This window comes from Eretmochelys imbricata, chromosome 1 (assembly GCF_965152235.1).
Source record: "Eretmochelys imbricata isolate rEreImb1 chromosome 1, rEreImb1.hap1, whole genome shotgun sequence".
Taxonomy (NCBI): domain Eukaryota; kingdom Metazoa; phylum Chordata; order Testudines; family Cheloniidae; genus Eretmochelys; species Eretmochelys imbricata.
In genome coordinates this window covers 222,524,449-222,546,040 of record NC_135572.1, presented here as the reverse complement: position 1 = coordinate 222,546,040, position 21,592 = coordinate 222,524,449, and the positions used below count along the sequence as shown (strand labels likewise).

The following is a 21,592-nucleotide window of genomic DNA, read 5'->3' as shown; positions in this document are numbered from 1 at the left end:
GCGGCCACTCTCCCACCGAGCAGAAGTGGAGCCTTTTTAATTTTTTGGAGCCTTTTCAATTTTTACGCACCCGGCGGCGCTCCAGGGCTTCAGTGGTGGGTTCGGCGGTGGGTCCTTCACTCGCTCTGCTCTTCGGCGGCATTTCGGTGGCGGGGGGTCCTTCAGTGCCACCGAAGACCGGAGCGGGTGAAGGACCCGCCACCGAAGTGCCGCCGAAGACCCGGAGCGCCGCCGGGTGAGTACAAGCAGGTGGGGCTTTTTTATCTGTCCGCTCCCCCTGTTCTCTCCACCGGGCTACGCCTCTGGTGCCCTCCTGTCCGTACAATGAGCCCACCTCATCAAGAGGCAGAAGTTCTGCTGGTGGGAGAGCGTCTTCCACTGACATAGTGAGATGTGGACAACGCTTTAAGTTGATGTCAGTTACGTTGCTCTGGGGGAGGCGGGGGGCAGGGGTTCACACCCCTGAGTGACGTAACTTACATCAACTTAAGCAGCAGTGTAGACAAGGCCTTAGTGCACAGCCACACCATCCACATGGGCACCTGGTGCCTGGCAGGACAGTGCAGGGTAGATTTACACTCCAGCTTGCCACAAACTAAATGTTCATGTCGATCTGCTCTCAGTCTCCCCACCCCGCCCTGACTGCTTATTCCAGTCTCCTTGCCCAGTTAGTCTTAGACTCCCCCCACACCCTGGTTCCTGATCTGATCTGTTTTTCTTCACCCACCACCGTTCCTTCCCACTGGTTCCCAGTCCCAGACTCCTCACCCAGTGTGGCATTCTATACTTTGGGGTGGGGGGTGTGCTGTAACCCCCATAATCCTCATTTTAATATAATTGTGATCTTACATATAAAGCATGCCTTCTAAGGTATCAGGGGAAAGGTTATGATCTGCTGAAAGTCATTTCTCTATTCATATGTGTAGATCATTAATGCATATGAAGTTATGAGAATTGTGTGGTATGGTTGTCACTAAAACATGCTGTAAATTGGGGAATCAGCCAGATATGAGCTCCCCAGAGGCAACAGCAAGGAAAGTAACCAATGCCTGGGCAGGATATCAATCAACCAATGAACAGCCATTGTCCAGGAAGGGAGTTACAATGAATGACTCACCAGCATGAGGCCAAACCAGGGGAATTGCTCAATCTTCCTTGGAGAGATTCAGTAATGCTCACCTCACTCTGAAAAGGAGGGGGGAGGCAGGGGCAAAACCATGGGGGCAGAAAGGACATGGTAAAAAGAAGAGACATTTGCCATGGTCTTCCTCTCTTTTCCACCTACATCTACAGACACCACCACACCAAGCCACTGAAGCGCTGATCAAAGGGGAGAGCCAGGCTGAAGAGTAACCAGGAAGCCTGCGGTGAGAAACATCTAAGTTTGTAAGGGCACTGAAAGTGTTAAGATCAGCTTAGAATGGGTTTTGCTTTTATTTCTTTTGACCAAATCTGACTTGTTATCTGTTATGTATTGACATAAACTGTGACTGTATAAATCATTGTTGCAACCACTGTGTTACATTTGCAACAAATATTGTACAAAGGTTGTCGTGTGAGGTGTCTATGGAAAGGTTCTGATCTGCTGGTTATGATTATGCTATCTGTATGCATGTATCAATTTTGTAGTTGAAATTATGAATATTGGCTATGTACTTGTTTCTCAATGTGTTTGATTCTAAGTAGCATTAAGAAAAGGAGTACTTGTGGCACCTTAGAGACTAACAACTTTATTTGAGCATAAGGTTTCGTGAGCTACAGCTCACTTCATCGGATGCATTGTTAGTCTCTAAGGTGCCACAAGTACTCCTTTTCTTTTTGAGAATACAGACTAACAGGGCTGCTACTCTGAAACTTGTCATTAAGTAGCATTAGTGAAGCATTTGGTCAGCTTCTTGAGAAAGGAATTTGCAGATTGAGTGCTCAATCGAGAAACACTTAACTAACAATGGACCTTGGGAGACTCCAATCCACATATGAGAAGTCTTCCTGAGATGTTCAAGGTGGCATGTGAGGAATGGCTGCTGCCTGCAAACTGAGTCATGCATGGACATGTGACTTACCCAGGTGGCTACAAACTCCATCTTGTTGCTGTGATTTTGCACAGGAGAACAAAGGGAAAGAATATAAAAGGCCCTCGAAACCCCTCCATTTTGTCTTCAATACTGCTTTTTTACTTCTGGAGGAACTTTGCTACAAACTGAAGCTCTGAACAAAGGACTGAATGACCCATCCAAGCTGTGGATGTACTCCAGAGACTTGATTTAAACCTGCACTTTATTCCATCACTGCTACAAGCCTGAAAAAATAACTTTGCCATTACTGTATGTAATTGATTCCATTTAACCAGTTTTAGCGCTCATCTACATTTCTTTCTTTTTATGAATACATCTTTAGATTTTAGCTTCTAAAGGATTAGCAACAGCTGCTTTTGTAATGAGCCAGCCACTCCCAGTCCCTATTCAAGCCCAAATTAATGGTGTTAAAAGCCAGTAGGAGAACACTTCAATCTTCCTGGACATTCTATAACAGATGTAAAAGTAGCTATACTTGAACAAAAAAACTTCAGAAACAGACATCAAAGAGAAACACCAGAATTACAATTCATTTGCAAATTTAACACCATTAATTTGGGCTTGAATAGGGACTGGGAGTGGCTGGCTCATTACAAAAACTGCTTTGCTGCTCCTGGAATTGACACATCCTCATCTATTATTGGGAGTGGACTGCATCCACCCTGATCAAGTTGGGCATGTCAGCACTGGTTCTCCACTTGTGAGGTAACTCCCTTCCCTTCATGTGTCATTATATAATGCCTGCATCTGTAATTTTCACTCTATGCATCTGAAGAAGTGGTGTTTTACCCACAAAAGGTTATGCCCAAATAAATCTGTTAATCTTTAAGGTGCCACCAAACTCCTTGTTGGTTTTGTCCTGAATTGATACTCTCAGCTGTGTCCCGCCAGAGGCAACATCATTACATTATGTTTTGTCTTATAATCACTTAAAATCTGTCTTTATAGTTAATAAATTTGTTTGTTTATTCTACCTGAAGCAGTGTGTTTGGTTTGAAGTGTGTCAGGGACTCCCCTTGGGATAACAAGCCTGGTCCATATCAATTTCTTTGTTAAATTGATGAACTCAGATAAGCTTGCAGTGTCCAGCGGGCATAACTGGGCACTGCAAGATGGAGGTTCCTCAGGTTGTGTCTGGGGATAGTGGCTAGTATGATTCGGTTGTACAATCCAAGGAGCAGCTTACATGCCAGAGGCAGTGAGTGAGCAACCCAGGAGTGGGGGTTCTCACAGCAGAGCAGGGTAAGGCTGGCTCCCAGAGTCAAGGATTGGGTGACCTAGCAGATCACTGGTCTGGATAACACCAGAGGGGAATGTCACACCCAGTCAGTCCCAGTCTCACCAGCTCCCAATCTCCTTGCTCAGCAAGTCACAGTCTCTCCCCACCCACTCCCTGTCCTAATCGCCCTTCCTAGCCATTCCTAGTCTCTTGCCCCCTCCCCCCAGTCCCAGTCTCCTTGCCCAGCCAGTCCCCATCTCCTGCTTTCTTTTCCAGTCCCACTTTCTCTCCATCCACCAGCCTCCAGGCTCAGAATATTCCCCCTGCATCCTTATCCTTATCTACTTTCCCTCTCACCCTGGCCTGCATTCAGTTCAGGTAGCTTCCTCCCCATACTGCCTGGGCCCAATAGGTGGAAAGAGTCTCCCTCATCTCAGGTCTAGTGCCTGGTGCCACTCTGGTGCACAGCGGCCAAGAGTATAATTTCAGCATAATTTTATTGGTTACACATCTTGCCATGGCTGCAACACCTCTTCGGGGACCGTCACCTTGTTGTGGTGAAGCGGCTTGTGTGCTCCAAAAATCCTCAGAGCTATGCTGTTGGGAGCTTCATGTTTCTTCAAATGTGGTATAATGAGAAGCTTTTGGAAGCCTTGAAAAATGCCAACATTGTTACCAGCTTTAAAAAAGGAATAAGTTGGAATGTGGAAATTATCATGGCATTGCCTTGCTATCTACAGCAGGGAAAATTCTCACACGTATCCTCTTAAACCGATTACTTCCCCTTGTTGAGGAAATATTGCCGGAATCTCAGTGCAGTTTCAAGCCATCCCGCAGAACAACTGACATAATCTTCGTTGCCCACCAAACCCAGGAAAAGTCTTGGGAGCAAAATTAGGACCTGCACATGGCCTTCATTGATTTGACAAAGGCTTTCAACTCTGTCAATCACAAAGCCCTGTGGAAGGTGCTGGCCAGATTTGGCTGCCCTCCAAAATGTATTAAGGGCTTAAGGCTTCTTCATGATGAGAGGACTGCCACTATTCTCTGTAATGGCCTGGAGATGGATCCTTTCGTCATCAAAACTGGGGCTAAGCAAGGATGTGTTATTTCCACAACCCTGTTCTCCATGTATTTAGCAGTCATTTTGATCCTTTTTAAAGACCGCCTTCCCACTGGAGTTGACATTCAATACAGAATGGATGGGCGGCTTATTAATATTTGACATTTCCGTTCCAAGTCTAAACTGCTCAAGGCATCCATTACTGACCTTTAGTATGCTGATGACTGTGTCGTCGTCACGCACACTCGGAATGACCTGCAGTCCACACTGGATTTTTTTGCACAAGCTTACTGAAGCCTATGACTCTCACTCAGTATCAAGAAGACTAAAGTGCTCCATCAGCCTGCTTAAGACCTTATACATGACCTACCACAAATCACCATCAAGGGACAGACTTTGGAGAGAGTTGAGGACTTCTGTTACCTCGGTTGCCAACTTTCTCAAAATGCAAAAATTGACAGTGAGATCCAGCACAGGATCTATTGCACAACTGCTTCCTTTGGGAAACTGCTCTGGAGCGTTTTCACAGACCGTGACTTACGGAAGGACACCAAAATCCAGGTCTAGGAGACAATTGTTATTTCTACACTCCTTTATAGATGTGAAACCTCTATCAACAGCACCTCAAGAGTCTGGAGATGTATCACAAAAGATGCCTCTGGAAGATGCTTTGCATCAAGAGGGAAGATCGCTGGACTAACACCAGCAATCTCATTGAACCTAATGTCACCAGCATTGAAGCAATGATCCTCACTCATCAACTCCGCTGGGCTGGACATTGTGTGCGGATGCCAGACTCTCGCCTCCCAAAGCAAGGCCTCTACTCTCAGCTCACCCATGGTCGGAGATCCCGTGGTAATCAGAGGAAACCCTACAAAGACACACTGAAAGCGTATCTCAAGAAAACTCATGTGGATATCAGAAGGTGGGAGGACCAAGCAACCAACAAATCTCAATGCCACTTCATCCTCCATCAGGCAGTGGCCCGCTTCGAGGAGAAGTGCCTTGCCCTCAAAGTTGAAAAGAGAAAGAAGAAAGGAAAGAAAAAGAAATTTCTCCCAGCAGGCAGCTGACCTGTCAGGCAATGTCTATACCTACTGCGGGCAGATCTATGGTTCCAGGATCGGATCCCTCAGTGATCTCAGGACCCATACGTAAATCTGTGGTAGAGATCATCCTTGAATGGAGGGATCACTGATGATGACAATGCTGCTGCTGCAACTGATGAGGCTTGGGCCTACAGACAACAGCCTCTTTGACTCTGAATCCCTGATTCACTCCTTGGGCACCATCTGAGGCAGGGGACCTTGGCAAAGGAGAATGATTTTGGCAAAGTTTGGTATGAATCCAACCAGAAATGAGAAGTGAAAGCTGGACGAGAAGGGGTTGAGAGAGTCAAAGTAGCTGAGGTAATATCTTTTATTGGACCCACTCCTGTTGGTGAAAGAGACAAACTTTTGAGCTTACACACAGCTCTACTCTGTCAGATCAAAAGTTTGTCTCTTTCCAGCAGAAATGGGTCCAATAAAAGATATTGCCTCACCCACCTTGTCTCTCTAATATCCTGGGACTAACACGGCTACAACAACACTGCATATAAGAAGACGACTGCCACCTTTTGGAAAGTTTTTGAGTATTCAGTCAGGAGAGCAGCTTTGAAAAATTGCTTGGTGCAGAAACATCACAGCTCTCGTATGTGTTTGTTCTCAGTGATATCTAGTGCACAGGGCAGTTTGTAGAGGGCTGACTGGTTATTTCTGGAATAATCCTTAATCGGCCCAATCCTGAGTCCTTTATTCTGTTTCTACTCAGTCTGGACAAAGCAAACTCACATCACAGTCAATAGCTGACAGCCTGAGTAAGGAACCCTGGGTTTGGCCCTATGAGCTGGCCCTGTACCTCTATCCAGGGAAGACAGGGATTAGTGACAAGAATGGACATAACTATAAGGGACATGGAAAAACTCATCCTCCTGTCCAACCTTCAGCAGAGGCATGTGGAAGTACCCTGCCAGCACGGCAAGGGTTAAAGGGAGCCTTTGGGCCCAACTAGCCCCACCCCGCTGTACCTGCAGCCAATGGCAGGCCTTGGGGGGTGTAGAAAAGGAGAGAGCCTGGCTCAGTTGAGGGCTGACTGGTGAAGCGGCAGGAGCTATCTGCCTCCCTACTTGAGGGGAAGGTCACTAGCCTGCCAGCTGGGGCAGTCACCAGGGAGTAAGCACTGGCTCCCTGGCCAAGGGGGACTGAGGAGGAGACCAAGGAGCCTCTGTCAACTGAAGTAACTTGGTCCCTGAAGCCCAGAGATATTGTGGGGTTCAGTCTCACAAAACTTGTGGCTGCCCCACCTGAAGGAGCCTGGGACCACAGCATGGGGCCACTCAAGATCCACGAGAGGGCGCTATGGTATGCAAGCCACCCAGCAAACGGGACTAGGGGGCCATGCCCCAAATGAAAGGAACAGTGGTAGAAAGTAGCCCAGGGCAGTGGATTTAGACTCTTTGCTGGGAGGCCTCCCCTATTTAGGGGTTGATGCATACAGGACCCTGGGCTGGGACCTGATAGAGAGGGAGGGCCTGGGTTTTCCTACCTCACTGCCTAAAAGACTGAGGAAATTGACCTTGAAAACCAGGGGCTGGAGTTCAGGGGCACCAACCACTAGGCAGTCTGGCCCTTCAAACGCCCTATAACAAACTTGAACTTGATTCCCACTGCAATCGTGCAGCTCCAGCTGAGATGCAGCGGCAGTTTTACAGAAAGGTGCACAGACGGGACTTTTGCTCTGATACCCCTTTGTTTGTGTGCAGCTCCCTCCTTCTGGTGAGGTTCAGAGGAGAGGGACACCCTGCTGGGCACTTGCTCGGTGGGCAGCACAAGGCATTGAGCAGTTGTTAGTACCAGATTAGGGGGTTTACATTGGTGAAGGTCGATCTGTTTTCTGCAGAGTTTCAAAGTCCTGACAATAAAGCACATTTTTATAAAGTTCCTGCCCAACCCAGTTTTTTATTGTTTAAAAATACAAGGAAATGGCAGGTGTAAGCAGGGTCTGATTGAGTTCTTCCCTGACAGCTGCTGGGAGGGGGAGAGAGTTACATGAACACACCCCCTCTGCCCAGAGATCCAGCAGATAGAGCGGGGTGTAAATCACTGGGGTGTAAATTTACCCTGCACTAGCCTGCTGCACCCTGAGTGTCCGTGTGGACCCTGCTGCTGTGCATGAACAGTTCCCCAGTGCTGGGAACCGGGAGCAGATCGAAGCACACGAGGGAACTGTTAGAGCGTGGCAGCACGGGCCCCATGGACACTCAGTGCCTGGCAGACCAGAGCAGGGGAGATTTACTCCCCAGCTTGCCACACACTAAATGTTCATGTCAATCTGCTCTCGGTCTTCTCCACCCCACCCTGGCTGCTTATTCCAGTCTCATCGCCCAGTTAGTCTTAGACTCTCCCCACGCTCTTGCTCCTTTTCTGGTCTGTCTCTCCTCACCTACCCCCAGTTCCTCCCCACTGGTTCCCAGTCCCAGCCTCCTTCTCCAGTCAGTCCCAGTCTCCCCCAGCTCCCAGCCTCCTTGCTCAGCATGTCACAGTCTCTGTCCCCCGACTCTTGTTCTATTTACCCTGCCTAGCCAGTAATAGTCTCCTCCCCCTCCCTCCTCCCAGTCCCAGTCCCCTTGCCCAGCCAGTTCCCATCTCCCCCTTTCTCTCCCAGCCCCAGTTTCTCCCTTCTCACCAGTATCCAGTCTCAGAATGTCCGTCTGTCCCCCCCGGCCACCCCACAGGCTCCTTGTCCCAATCTACCCTCCTCCTCTCATCCTGGTCTGATTCTTGTCCCTTCTACATTCAGTTCAGGAGGTTTCCTTTCTGCACTGCCTGGGCCTGATAGAGGAAGACAGTCTCCCTAGGACAGAGTGCCGGGAGCGAACAGATGAGCCTGCACTCTGATTGTGATGCTCGCAGACCAGGTGCCAGCTCATGCCAAAGCCCCAGGTCTCACTGAAAGCTTACAAATGCACAGCCTGGCCCATTCACGTGTGCATTAGTATTGATCAAAATGATTAGTAAATGTATAAGAGTGTTTAATCTTCAAGAAAACTAACCCTGTTATTTGCATGGTTCTCCCTTATCTGTATCCCGTTATAATGCAACAGCAAACATTTCCACTGTGTATAGCCCGGTAACGAAATAACTAATCAAACGAGAAAGAAGCCTTGTGGAATGCAAATGAAGAACTTTCACAGAAAAGTGCTAATTTCAAAGCAAGTGGTCATTGTGTGTGATGATCGGAGGCAAACACTCTAAATGCATTCCTCACTCTCCATCACCAAAGGAAGAGTTCATGTGCGTAGTGACCCTGCCAGCTTGTTTTCTGTGAGATGAAGCTATAAGGCTGGATTCAAGGATCCTTCATCTCTGGACTGTCTGGATTCTAACAGGGTGGAATAAGTAAACAAAAAGATGGAGATCCCCCGAGTTATTCTGGGTAGCCCTGAGAGAGTTTTGGGAAACTGGCAGATGACTACATCTCTGCTACAATTTTGAATTATAGACCACAGTCACTGGGAGCTGCGGGTGGCCGTGCAAATGTAAACAACTGTCTTGCGGCCCAAAAACAGATTACTCTGATGGGCCATGTGCAGCCTGCAGGCCGCAGGTTGAACACCACTGGTCTAAGGGCACTGTCTGTGACTCCATGGTAAGACTGTTATTGTAATCCAGGCATAGGTGCTGGCTTCCAATTGTCCCAGGGGGTGCTCAACTCCCGCTCCACCCTCAGTCCCGCCCCTATTCCACCCCTTCGCCAATTCCCCAATGCACTCACAATCCACAGAGGGTTAATATTAAACACTTACCTTTAGCTCCCATTGCCAGGGGGAGCTGCTAAAACTTTTGAAATTCTAAAGGAAAATATTCTACTCTTCCTTGTGCCTTTTGAATAGGAATTTATTACTCCTTAAAAAGAGAAAAGTTAAAAATAAAACTTATAATGGACCCATAATTGTAACGTTAACTATGGAGTCACAGGAAATTCCTCCATAATACAATATTCTTGTGCTGTGTAAGGCTGAGACATGCTTTTGGCTGAGCCCTCTATGCTACACCAGATCTACAGGGTATCAGAGAGTGGGGACGATCAACCCATTGCCTGGTCAACCTATGAGGGTGGGAAAGGGCTCCATAAACACCCTGCGCATATCCCAAGCTACTCTGGCTGGGTACGGGGGTCTGGATTTTAGTCTAAGGGTAAAAATTTCAGAAGTGCCTCAGTAACCTAGGAGCCTACATGTCATTTTCAAAAGTGACTCAGGGCCAGATTTTAAAGGACACTCAGGCACCTAGGAGTGCAGACAGGCATCTACTGGGACTTTCCAAATCTCCTGGGAGTTTGGCACCAGGCACATTTGAAAATCCCACTGAGCACCTATCTGCATTTGTAGATACCTAAATATCTTTTAAAACCTGGCCCTTGGGCACTTAGGATCCATAGTCTCACTGAAAGTCAAAGCAAATTGGGCACTGAACGCCCATCAGCCCAGTGTAAATTCATAAACAATTTTTGAGCAGAAGTTAATGGTTATAAAGAACCAGACACATTATTTGCCAACAGGCAAATTCACTAATTCAATGATTTTCATTAAATGTTTCTATGACCATGACTAAGTTTCCCAAATATTTTCCCCCAATAGTGGCAACTGGCAGCCCCAGTCCCAGCACCCCATGGGGCAGACAGCACCAGCATCACTACTGCCCTGTTGAACGACGGCATCAACATGAAACCTTCCACCCCGCAGAGCAGGCAAACTCCTGGCCGGATCAGAGATTCCTCCCACCTAAGCCTCCACCCCGGCCACAGGTCCCAAAGCTGGGCTGAGACCCTCCATGACACTGACCCACATTCAGCAAATGAACTGGAAAATGGGAGCCATTGCAAGGGAAAGGAAAGGCCTGGGACAGGAGCATCTGCAAACAAGAAAATGAAAACATTTAACAGTCACAGAGGAGGGTCCGCAGTGGCCAGTGCCCTGCAAACACTGACCCTCCTCCCCAGTCAGAAACAACCCCACACTTGTTACATTTTACAACCCCTTTGCCCCTTCTCACAACCCCCTCCCCATTACTTAGTGTTTCATCTTACACTGTCCTTTTACTGTCCCATCATTAAACACATGGACTGCTTCCATCTCCCACCTCACTGCTGCAATCCCCATGGCAAGAAGATGCCTATGCTCTGCCACTGACACACCCTGCAGAACACAGCGCTGAAATGATGCATACTGGATCCCTCCGGGTACATTGGCATCTCTTCCCTTTGATCACATGGGTGTCTCAGAACCAGATCTCATATCACAATCACAGCTCTTCCAAGTGGCTCCAACTCATCGCCTCCACCATTCAGTACAGCTACACCTAACACAGGGACTGCAGCTGGAGCACTTGAAAACAATTCCCAATGGCAATGGCTAGTCCAGCTCCAGGGGGCAGAGTTAAGGCTGCCTTGGCATTCACCTTAACTCTGGATTACCTGGTTTTCAGGGGTTTGAGTTTTGCCCAACCCAAGGGAATGGGATACCTTGGGCAACCTGAACTCTGTGTAAAAGAAGTCTTTGTCAGGGAATTTTAACTTAACTCCACAGTCTCTGACATGCGCAGCTGTCTGTCCCCAGGCAGTAAGGAGAGTCTGGCCTTCATTGCAAAGAATGAACAAAGACCTCCTGTCTCGGGCGGGACTCGTAGAGCTCCAGTGATGATAAATTGGTCACCAGTGTGAGAAATGTTTAACTCTAGCAGTGACTGCAGGGCTATGTGCACACAGAGGGCTCAGGTCTCCATAGCGCTATCTGTAGGCAGCTGCACTCGTGTAAAGGTGGAGTAAAGTGGTCCTTACACATCACTACTAGTGAGTTACACCGACCCGCCACCTCTGAAGTGGTTGTTGCCTGTGTGAAAAGGTTTAACTCAACCAGTCTAGCTGCAGGTAATGAGACAAGAGTCACGCTCCAAAAGAGAATGAGGCTGAACAAAGGAGGGAGTGGTTAGCACAACTCTACACTGTGCTTAGCCTCCAGTGCAAGCCTGGGTAAATTTGATGCAAGTGGCTGGAGTACGTGCAAAGCTGGTATACCGGGGTCCTACTCGATAACCATTTTTAACAAGGCCATGCTCTGTGCTGACCTCGCCGCTGTTCTCCCCTGGGGAGACAAGTCTGTTTTTATGCTCCCCCCTCCCCGTGTACTGCATGTGTATATAGGATTGCTGCCTGGCGTGTAGACTATGGGGAGGGCCCTACCAAAATCACGGTTTATTTTGGTCAATTTCACTGTCATAGGATTTTAGAAATCATAAATTTCATGATTTTGGCTATTTAAATCTGAAATTTCAGGGTGTTGTAATTGTCGGGGTCCTGGCCCAGAAAGGAATTGTCGGGAGGGTCCCAAGGACATTGTAGGGGGCGGTTGCGATGCTGCTACCCTTATTTCTGTGCTGCTGCTGCTGCTGGTGGCACTGCTTTCGGGGCTGGGCAGCTGGAGAGCGGCGGCTGGTGGCCAGGATCCCAGCTCTGAAGGCAGAGCCGCCGCCAGCAGCAGCGCAGAGTAAGGGTGGCCTGGTGTGGTGTTGCCACCCTTATTGCTGCACTGCTGCTGGCGGGGCGCTGCCTTCAGAGCTGGGTGCCCGGGAAACAGCTGCTGCTCTCCGACCGCCCAGCTCTGAAGGCAGTGCACAAGTAAGGGTGGCAATTCCACAGTCCCCCTAAAATAACCTTGCGACCCCCCCCCGCAACTCCCTTTTGGGTCAGGACCCCCAATTTGAGAAATGTCGGTCTCCCCTGTGAAATCTGTATAGTACAGGGTAAAAGCACACAAAAGACCAGATTTCACAGGGGGAGACCAGATTTCATGGCCGTGAATTTGGTAGGATCCTAACTATGGGAACTGGGTTGTATTTGCCTTGGTGCGATATGGATAATTGCCCAGGCAGGTTCCATGTGGGTGCAGAATGTGAAAGCCGTGGGGCAGACAGGAGAAATGAGAGAGAGGGAAAATGGCAAAGCAGCTGAGAAGATTACTGACTGATAAAGTGGGGCCTTTCAACATCCAACCAATGCTTTTCCGGATGGGGAAGGGTCATTGTGCAGGCTCATACATGTGAGCTTTGCCCTAAGACAGACACTGGGCAACTTTACAGCAGCTGTGTATCTGGGCAGCAGAACTCTCAACTGTGGTGATGAAGTGGGGATTCTGTGTAATATTTTTATGAATGGTAGGCAGGGCAGTGACTTAACTGGCTAAGGATTGCTACCCAGTCAGTGCAATAAGATTACACAGCTCTACTGGGGCAGAGCTGAAGACATGTGTCACTTAACTGTCTAGGGTGGTGCATTGGTCCCTGATGAGTATAAAAGTCTCTAAGCAGGGGTCTATCTCAGTTGAACCCACTGGGCAGAGCATATGGGGTGAAACAGGAGTGTTGGAGCCCAGAGGCTCTGTCTCGGAGGCGTTGAGGCTACGTGACCTACCTTTAAGGAAGCGTGGGACCCTTGTGGGATCTGGCACACTGAAGGGGTTCTTCCCCAGGATTGTTTAAAAGCTGGGGCATAGCACAGCTCCTGTAGATCTGTGACACCTGCCAAGGCCCAGATGTGGTGCCTGTGACGTTGCGCTCTACACGCTTTGTGAATGTGAATAGGATGTAACTGGAATATGTTTGATGCAAAAGGTCTCTTGTAAGGTATCATTACAAAGCTTATAATCTACTGAATATATTCATCCTATTTCTATGAATGTTTCATTCTTGTATCTGAAACTAGAAATCTGAAGTATAACTCTGAGGTCCTACTGTAATTATGTAAAGTGTGGGCCATTAATGGTGGTGTAAAATCCTGATGACTCCTATTGACTTGGACAATTGACTGTAAATGGCTCTGTTTACCTGCAAGCTTGCCTGTGTACGTATAGGCCAGCCCATGGGTAATGAAAAATGAGGTCTTACAGTGAGATGTGACCATGTCACCTGATACTGGAATCCATCTTAAACCTGGTGCTTTTCCATTTAGAAGGAGGGGTGGGGACCCAGAGAAACAAAGGATTCCCACCTTGTGCCAAAGCTATAAAAGGGGGTGGAGCAGGACAAGGGCGGTCCCAGTCATGAGAAAGCCCCTGCTTTTCACCGAAGATGCCTGCTGGAACTAATAAGGATTGTACCGGGGAAAGGACTGGGCCCAGACTAGGAAGGAGTCTAGTCTGTGAAAGAAACCTATTGGAACATCTCTGGGGGTGAGATTTACCTCTCATCAGTTTCTTAATGTATTGGGCTTAGACTTGCATGGTTTGTTTTATTTCGCTTGGTAACTTACTTTGTTCTGTCTGTTATTACTTGGAACCACTTAAATCCTACTATTTATACTAAATAAAATCACTTTTGTTTATTGATAAACCCAGAGTAAGTGATTAATACCAAGGGGAACAAACAGCTGGGCATATCTCTATATCAGTGTGATAGAGGGTAGACAATTTATGGGTTTACCCTGTATAAGCTTTTTACAGAGGAAAACGGATTTAGATCTCATTGGGAGCTGGGTGTCTGGGTGCTGGAGATAGATGACCTGCTGGGCAGTTGTTGCTTAAGGTCTGGAGCTTTGGGGGCACTGACAAGACCTGGGTCTGTGTTGCAGCAGGCTAACGTGTCTGGCTCAACAAGGCAGGGTTCTGGAGTCCCAAGTTGGCAGGGAAAATGGGCTCAGAGGTAAATTCAGCACATCAGGTGACAGTCATAGGGGGTCTCTGTGACCGAACCCATCAAAGTGCCAATGTGTGATAAAGACCCAAAACGAAGGACACATACTGATCGTTCACACATGAAACAAAGTGCTGAGGAAATGTCTTAAATATCTTTGTAACCTCAGGGCAACAATTCTTTATTTCTAAGGTAAATAATTTTCAATACTTAACATGAGGGGACACAATTTATGTGGCTCATTATTTGTTTTGGGATCATGATGAGTTACATCCCTGCAAGGAGGTGCACTGGAGGGGGATGGATGGAGTGAAAGTTTCTCAGAAAGATAGGTTTCCACTTTGTGTTTATTCAGTATTTGCCTTGGAAATTGCTTGTGCCTAATTCCCAAATAGCCAGTCAAGTTACTTTCTACCCTCTGGATACTCCCCAACTCTCCCGAGCAGCAGCGACAGGTCCAGAATTTCAGGATTTACAATCCCAGAGTTGCTGCAGCAGAGACAAGAACAGGCCCAGCAGGGAATGGGGGTGTGGCTGCAAGGTTACTGCTTTTGGCTCCTCCCATTATGCAAACGAGCTCCTCTCTGCACTTGTGTATTTCAGGGACAAAAAGTTTGGAAACTAAGGACAGTGCAGCTCAGACAGTTACAACAGAATCAGCCAAGACATTCAACTACAGGGCTCCCCTTACATGGGACTCTCAGAATCAAGCCCAGAGAGGGAACCTTGGCCCCAGTAGATCCTTGCAGAAGTGCTGAACCTGGCACAGGAATGAGAGGGGAGCCAGCGTACTTCCGTGTGCTGGGGGTTACTCCACTTAAGGGCCTGTTGAGGAGGTTCCCACTGTACCAGGGATATTTCTGAGGGAAAGGGAGGGGGCTTCTGGTGAATGTGGTGACACAGCCGGGGCCGAGAGGGCACAGGGCAGGGGTGAACATTCCCCACCGTTTCTGGAGATCCTGTGAATGAGGATAGTAAGTGAGTGAGTGAGTAGTAAGTGATAGTAAGGTGGGAGGGGGAGACGTAAACCACTGACCCCAGCACTCAGGTGCGAACTCACTAATGGTGGTCATCAGGGACTAGCCGAGAGGTGCAGACTGAGCTAATCAGAACAAAGAGGCTTTATCCCTGTTCAGCCAGATGTAGCGATCCATGGTCCTACACTAAGTCTTACCTGCATCAGGGGCTGTTTCTCTCAGTGCATTAGTCACTCTGTGCAAATACAGGCATATTTCTTGCACTAGTTTTGATGCACGTTTATTTCCCAAATGCAGAGTGCAGAAGGATCCAGGTGCAGTCTCCATGACACTGTGCTGGGGGTAAATCTAGCCCACCCTGCGTGGGAAGGCTGCCAGGCAGGCTGTGGAGCAAAGAGCTACGCACCATGTGGGAGTTCCCTGTCTGACCCTCCGGGGAGATTGGGGGAAAGAGGGAGCTGTGTGGTGCAGTGTAACCAGTTTTTGCCCCCTGCACCTACCCCAGCTGTTTTGGCCCCTCCCCCTTGCCACAGGCAGGCTCAGGGCTCCTCCCCTGCTGCCTCAGGGAACTCTGGGGAAAGCTACACAGCACTCGCCTCCCCCACCCCCCTGGCCCCAGCTCCAGCTCCAGCAGCCACAGGAAGGGTCACATCAGCTGCTGCTGGCCCGGGGAGACACTGGGCTGCTGTACCCAGGTACGTATCAGCACACACCTGCTAATGGGGCTACCCCACAACAGCTGCCCCAGCTGCCCCCTGCTAGGGGCCCAGAGGATGGCACAGCCTGCTCATCCCGTCTGCCCAGTGCAGGGCACAATACAGCTCTGAGTCACCAGGAATGTCTCACATTGGTTTAGTCCCCTCTCCCTCATGGGGAGTTTCTGATGGGGGCAGGTTGGCCAAGTTCTTACCTGAGCAGATCACTCCAGTATCAAGAGAATGAGAGCACTGGAATGCACCCCATCCTGCATGACTGCAGTCCCAGAGAGCTGACTGGTCACCATCACAATCAACCAGAATGAGCCAAGTTGGTCCAGATCCTTGTCCAAAATGAGCCCAGCCAGGGGCACTGACAGCAGATCCACATCCCAGCTGCTTACAAACCACCTCAGCATCTTCCATGTCCCAGCTGGAATCACACACCGACCCTACTGATCCTGGTGTTTAACCTCCACTCTCCCGGCACAGGGGCTGCCTCCATCCGCCAGCCTCAGCTCATCAGCACCTTCAAAGAGAGACACAGAGCAGGGTCAGAGAGAGCAGGGAGCCCCCTCCCCAGTGTTATCACAGCAGAGTCCGCGCCTGGCAGCAGGGGATCAGGGCCAAGAGCCATGAGAATGGGACATGCCCAGAGCTGCCTCATGGGGCCACCTGATCCCGTCTCAGGGCCTCCCACTCGGGGCTGTCACTGCTGCAGCTCTCGCCATTTTATCCCCACTCTGGCAATTTGGGGTGTTTTTACCTGTCTCGTGAGAACACGATGAAAGGCGCCAACTCACCGAGTTTCCCTTATTCTAAATGGCGCCATCTCCTGTCACTGTCAGAGGGGCTGAAGCCAGCAAGATGCCGCCATCTCCCTACAGTCTGTCAGCATGTGGGAATGAGGCCGCCCTGAGTAAAGCTGGCTGCCACCTACCACTGTTTTCAATGAGACTGAAGCCCACAGCAACATGGCTGCTCCTGTATGACTCAGGGGACTGGACAGGACCCAGGGACTGTGAGGGGCTGCAGAGACCCTGTGCAAGGAGGAGGGGAGAGTGAGGGGAGCAGGGTCCTGGGAGGCAGGAGGAAGATTCAGGGGTTGCGAGGAAATGAGGTGGAGGTGGTGTGTGTGCAGGACTGAGGAGTGGGAAGAGTAGGATGGGCGTCTGGAGCAGGGGCATGAGGAAGGGATGGGGAGGGGAGGGAAGGGGGCTCTGGAAAGGTGGGTCAGCAGGAAGGGAGAGGAGGGGTCTACTGTGGGGGTCAAGAGGCTGGGGAGGGGAGGAGGGTGTAGATGGGGGGAGGAGGGAGAGCTGGGGAGGGAGCAGAGGGGTCTGGAGAAGGAGGCAGGAAGGAGGGAGGCGAGGAGTGTGGAGGGGCAGGGAGGTGGGGGTCTGGAGCAGAGGGGCATGAGGGAGAAGTGGGGAGGGGAATGGGGTCTGCAATATGGGGAGCAGGAGGGAGGGTGGGGAGGGGAGGAGCCTCTAGATTGTGGGGTGTGCTTCACAGTCTCAGGTAGAGAAGTTGCAGGGTGGGGTGGGGTGAGCCAGGGAAATGTTGTTTGCAAAAGACTCAATCAATCTGGTCAAGTTACGGTGACATTATAGCTGATGTGAATGGTTGATGTCAGTGTGAAGGTCTCCAGTATCTCTAACTCACCCCTGAACGGTAACAAAAGTTCTGAGTACGAGTGTGAATTAGCTCATGTGGGTCTCAAACTATATCCCAGTCAGCCCTTCTTCTGTCAGAGGAAATGAACCAGGAGGCAGAACGAAGGCAGAATGGACGGCAGTTCCCCGTCTCAGGGGTGAGGGGAGGGTAAGTGCAGTTTGGGTGCATTAAAAGGTGACTTTTCAGCCTGCAGTTTGGCACCCCACTCTGGCAGAGGAGTAGATGGGTAAAGACAGATTGAATAACATGACTGGATGGTTTTAATAGTATCATGAGCTTTGATCTATCTCTGGTATTTTTTCATTTCTTTGCCTGGATGCCACATCATTTTACAAATGTGTTTGTCTGCACAATTTAAAGAGGTCAACCATTGTGAAATACCATCTTCTGGCAAAGAGTGGCCTGGCCTCTACTCAGGGCTCATGGAGGGGTACGGGGGCATTGAGAGAAAGGGAAAAGTAGCTACATTACAATCTCCCCTGCATGGTTACTCCCCTGCGCCACTCTGTCAAATTTCCCATAGAAAATAAAAATATTCAGGGCATGGTGCACATTTGCTCATAAATCCAGCTAAATAACATTCAACTGAACATGTGCTTGGCATCGCTATATGACACTATCCCACAAATAATTGAGCTGTAATTTGTCCCCTGCGTTGTCAGTCTGATCACCAGGAGTCACCTCACAATTCTCTGCTTGGTCATGCACAGCTGTGTCATGGGCTCTAACCCCAGCACATTATATTTGAACTTCTTGAGAATCTGAAATATAAACACCAAGTAACCTGCTAGAGGGTTGGTTTGCTCAGCATTTTCTGGGTACCAGCCCCCTACGCACTACAGTTACTGAGCTGTCTGTGAAATATACATCAGGGCAGGTTTTTCTCGAAGACAATAATTGGGACTGACCTTGCTGATTATCAAGGTCAGGGTCAGTTTCTCAGGCTGACGCAGCAGCACATCGGGTTCCCATGAACCAGCTACTGCTGAGCAGTTCACTGCCCTGCCAGACACATGGATCATTCTCGTGCTGCTAACACCAGCCCAGCAGGTTCCAGTCACTGTATTATTTGACAGGTTTCAGAGTAGCAGCTGTGTTAGTCTGTATTCACAAAAAGAAAAGCTGGACTTGTGGCACCTTGGAGACTAACCAATTTATTTGAGCATAAGCTTTCGTGAGCTACAGCTCACTTCACTGGATGCATAAATTGGTTAGTCTCTAAGGTGCCACAAGTACTCCTTTTCTTTTTGTATTATTTGAATCATATCTCGGACCCACATTCAATTTTAAATATGATTTTTAATCTGTTTTGGAGACTTTGGTCCAGATTCACTCCGTGCGTTGCACCAGCACTTGCTGCTATAACCCATGATCAGCCCCCCATGCCCCTTTTCCCCTCACACTGGTGTTAAGTCTTCCTGGAGCTGGGACACAGCTTGGCAAAGAGCCTGCAGCCCCCTCTGTGCTGGAGGAATGAGAGCAGCGCTGGAACTGGGCAGGGGCGGCCTTGAGGGAATGAAACCAATGTGGCCATGAGAGGTCCTGATACAGCACCTCTGCCATGCAGCTTGTGCTGGTCGGGCTTCCCTAGGCTCCAGCTAGGATTCAAAGTGTTTCTGCTCCAGCAGAAACCCTGGGGGAAGGAGGCAGGTCTCCTGCAGGATAAATCTTCCTATTGACAGAGCTTCCAGTACCCTCACGCGCACAGGGCATTGCACACTGCACCCTAACCCACATCCCCTCACCCACATCCCCTCAGTGTGGGGAATCAGCTCTGGGCATATCTGGGTCAAATCCTGCTCACCTCGCACTTGCAAAACTTCTACTGGCTTCAGTGAGTGAATGTGGGAGGGAGGAGCCAGGACTTGACCCTTGCAACTGTTGGAGTTGGACCAACCAGACATTTATTTATTGGGATTTAAAATACTAAACTGAGGCCTAGCCAAGGCCTTAGGCAGCCGGACACCATTGATAACACACTCAAATCCCAGCAGCATTAAGTGACCATTTCAACAGGAACTCAGCCAGCCAGACACCCACAGAAACTCTTTCCCACCCCTTTCTCATTATGTGACACACGGCCTGGGACCTCCCCAAATGCCCCATCAAAAAGCTGTGTTTTCCAGTGGGCCCAGAAGGTCACCAAATTCAGGCTATTTTTGTTCAAAGGGATAAGCACATTTCAGAGTCCTGGAGCCCTCACAAAGAGCACCCAGCCAGCCACCCCTCTCCTGTATAAAAGCGGGAACCAGCTTGGGCACCCTGCTGACCACAGCTGTGGCCGTATGGCACGGGGAGAGAGCTGATCTCATAACCAAAACCGTAACACCTTAACCTCCACCCAGAGCTGGGCAGCCAGTGCAGATCGTGCAGCAGGCTGTAACACGCTCCCAGCAAGATGCCCTGCTCGGTGAGTCACAGCTATTTGCACCAGCTTCATTCTCTGAATGGATTTAAGGTGCAGCCCCACACAGAGGTCATTGCATTAGTCCAATCTCAAAGTAGTAAAAGCCTCGGTAACAGTGGCAAGGTCCAATCCCAAAAGGAAAAGTCACAACCTCTGAGCCAAATGCAGATGGTAAAAAGCGGACTGTAAAAGTTACCACCTTAGTTCCAGTTAACCCAGCTCCCCTGGTGAAGCACAGAGGAGACTTACCTGCTATGTCCTGAACTGTGAGGAGAAGAAGCCACAGCACCGGAGTGGAGAGATGTGCCTTCATTGCCAGCCTGACTTGCTGTCCCCCCACTCACTGCACTGGCTGCCCCTAAACACCTGCCAGGGCTCCGCTGTGTCTGACAAGTGACAACAAAGCAGTGGAAGGGAAATATATACATTCAGAGGGTGGCATCAGCTGTGCAAAGGAACCAATAGCAAACTCATCTGCCTTTTTAGTTATTATCAGTGGTTTTATCTGTGACTGTACGCAGCTAAAACATCCAATAAAACTTGAAAGCAACAAACATCACCATATATGAGTGATGAGCCCCCTCCTGACATCAGGTTTACCACAGCCTCAGATCATCGGGTAACCCCCATCTCTGGTGCGGGAGAGAAAAGTTCTCTGCAAACTGTATCCGTGCTGTTTCTCGCCCCAATAGATTCTATGTCGTATTGAACATGAGTTGGGAGACATTAGCGGCTGGTAATTTTTTAAACTAGGGAAAAAATTCCCTGTGACAAAGGTGATCACTACAAGACCAGATTCCCATTGTAGGGCATGCCCAACTGTAGACAAGAACAAGTCACTAGAACTAGATTGTGCCACTCAGATCAGCTGTTGTAGAAGAGAAATTACCTCAGTGCCATCTGCAATATTGACAATTCTTCGTGCTCTCTGCAGAGTCCATGGCCATTGATGGTAGATGTAGTCTCTGGGGCTCCTGCATTGACTATGATCACTAGTGACAGAGGCACAGCCTAGGGCTTCCTGAGTAGGCCGTGGTCCTCACTTGTAATAGCAGGATATCTAGGGTTGCCAACTGTCTAATCGCACAAACCCAAACACCTTTGCCCCTCCCTTTCTCTGAGGCCCCGCCCCTGCCCCTCTCCTTCTCCGAGGCCACGCCCCCACTCACTCCATCTGCCCTCTGTCCATCACTCGCTTTCCCCAACCCTCACTCACTGTCACCAGGCTGGAGCAGGAGGTTGTGGTGCAGGAGGGGGTGCAGGCTCTGGGAGGGAGTTTGGTTGCAGGGTGAGGGCTCTGGGCTGGGGCAGGCGGTTGGGATGCGGGAGGGGGTGCAGGCTCTGGGAGGGAGTTTGGGTGCAGAGTGTCGGCTCTGGGCTGGGGCAGGTGCTTGGGGTGCAGGAAGTGGTGAGGTGTGCAGGCTCCGGCCGGGTGGCACTTACCTCAGGAGACTCCTGAAAGTGACTGGCACATCCCTCTGGCAGCGGCTCCTAGCGGAGACCAGGGGGACTCAGTGCTGCCCATGCCCACAGGCACTGCCCCCACAGCTTCCATTGGTTGCAGTTCCTGGCCAATGGGATTTGCGAAGTCGATGCTCAGGGTGAGGGCAGCATGCAAGGAGACCCCCTGCCCCCTCCCCAGTGGCTGCAGGGATGTGCTGCCCGCTTCCGGGAGCGGCGTGTGGCCAGGGCAGGCAGGGAGCGCCGCCAGACTTTTAATGCCTAAAATCTCCTGGATTGGCTGCAGTAGCCTC

The 21,592-nt window shown here is 49.7% G+C and overlaps 1 pseudogene; it reads right to left on the bottom strand.

Annotated features, from left to right (window-relative positions):
* Nucleotides 1–20,151, bottom strand: part of LOC144268954 (antigen WC1.1-like) — a 47,268-nt pseudogene extending 27,117 nt beyond the window's left edge.
* Nucleotides 20,152–21,592: the final 1,441 nt, after the last annotated feature.